Source organism: Sinocyclocheilus rhinocerous, unplaced genomic scaffold (genome assembly GCF_001515625.1).
Source record: "Sinocyclocheilus rhinocerous isolate Xijiao unplaced genomic scaffold, SAMN03320098_v1.1 scaffold5207, whole genome shotgun sequence".
Lineage (NCBI taxonomy): Eukaryota > Metazoa > Chordata > Actinopteri > Cypriniformes > Cyprinidae > Sinocyclocheilus > Sinocyclocheilus rhinocerous.
In genome coordinates, this window is record NW_015666721.1 from 83,997 (window position 1) to 86,078 (window position 2,082).

Here is a 2,082-nt window from a genome sequence, read left to right on the forward strand (position 1 = left end):
TGTGAACAATATTTGAGAGAAATAGGCCTTTTGTGTACATAGAAAAAGTCTTAGATCTTTGAGTTCAGCTCATGAAAAATGGGGGCAAAAACAAAAGTGTTGCGTTTATAATTTTGTTCAGTGTGTAAATATATATATATATATACACACAGTTAGACAACAGTGATAATATTAGCAAAAAGATAGCAACCCTATGGGGAAATACAAATCAAAACAGCATCATCACACAAAAGACTACAAACAAGATGGTTGCATACAAAAAAAGACTACAAACAAGATGAAAGGCTGCGTCCGAAACCGCCTATTCAATGAGTAGGTACTTAATTTCAATAAGTACTTACTTAACGAGCGCTAAAAGAGTAGGTACTAAATAGCCAGATCTCGTTGAGTATGAATGCGATCCGGATCTCATCCGCCATGTAGACGTTATCATGTGACCTACGATGTTATCACAAGGGCCAACAATTTAAAAGATATGACCGACAGGTGCACTAACACCTGATTTCATCAGTAGTTCGACAACCATACCTTGTACGGTTTTCTGCAACATCAGCAAAAATGTTTGCAATATCTGAACAGTCTGCACAAAGGAGACGTTGGGCAGCTGCTCGAAGATCTTGCCTTTGGAGATTTTATACTCTAAAAGTGTAAGTACGAATTCTTAAAAATTAACATTAGCCTAAAATGATTGCACTATAACATTGATAAATGCTGACCAATACTTAATTACATTTTCTTAGTGAAAATTATATATTTTAGTAAAATAAGCAAAATGTAATTTAATTGTATTGTCATAACATTTTATGCATGAATAGTAGACAAATGCAGCCAATGCGAATACATAAATTTTCAGTCAAGCAATGAATTAATGCATGAATTAATAAAATAATTATATTTAACTGACAACAATAGGATGAACAAACATGAACAAAAATGAGTAAACAAATGAATAAAACATCACAAATAAATACAAGTCAACAACACATGAAACAAATCTTTATTCAAATTTATCATTCTAAAAGCTATAACATTTACAGGCGGTCAACCCCACATCCTACTGCCATCTCAACAGAGCTGTGCCAATTCTGCAGCTTTATTTTGATGAAGCAGCTGACCACCGTGCCCACCTTCGCCTGTCTTTGGTGTCCATCATGTCCCTCATTGGTGCACTCAGACTGGAATCTGACCGCTCTATTTTCTTCAAGGCGTTAGAGATCAGCCCTGCCTTTGTGCCTGAGGTGGTCGCGTGCTGTGCTGTGCTTCACAATCTCACTCTTCTCAATGGCGACATCGTTGAGGCAGAGGATGAGGAAGACCATGATGACGGCCCCCCCGGAACCCCAAAACCCTCAGGCAAGAGTGGGAGAAGATGTGCGGGACAATCTGACTGCTGCGGTGTCTGCTCTGAACATCTGTGTGCCTGCTCTCCATGAGCATGATTACCTAGGTGTCACAGACCTTCGATATCCTCAAGTCCTCTGTGCATGATATTGTGCACAGAGTGAGCCAGGCAATCATGAGAATTTTGAGGAGGGTGATTCAGAGGATGAGGAAGACCAGGACGATGGCCTCCCTGAACCCCAAAACCCTCAGGCAAGAGTGGGAGAAGATGTGCGGGACAATCTGGCTGCTGCGGTGTTTGCTCCAAACATCTGTGTGCCTGTTCTCCATGAGCACGATTACCTATAAAACTTTTAAAAAGATTAAAAATGTCCCTGTAATAAATGCACTGTAAGTCATTTTGGATAAAAGCATCTGCCAAATGCATAAATGTAAATAAATGTAATTGATTTTTGTAAAGCCTTTTTTTAATTGTCTCTGGCATAAATGCTTAAAGCTGCTTATTTCTTCAAGATACTCCTATAATACAAAATGCATACATTTACTACAATTTCTATTTGGTGATTTAAAAAAAACACAGGGATCAAACAACATGGAGGCAAGTAAATACTGACTGAATTTATATGTTTGTGTGCACTAACCCTTCAGTCGCTATTTTACTGTGTTAACGCAAACTACCTGAAGTTTTGTATTAACTACAGTGTCAAGTTCAACTTAGGTCATGGAGGGCCATTGTCCTGC

General features: G+C 38.5%; 1 pseudogene; it reads left to right on the top strand.

Moving 5' to 3' along the window:
- The window catches only part of LOC107733051 (uncharacterized), a 4,098-nt pseudogene extending 2,409 nt beyond the window's left edge, over positions 1-1,689 (top strand).
- The last annotated feature ends 393 nt before the right edge of the window (positions 1,690-2,082 follow it).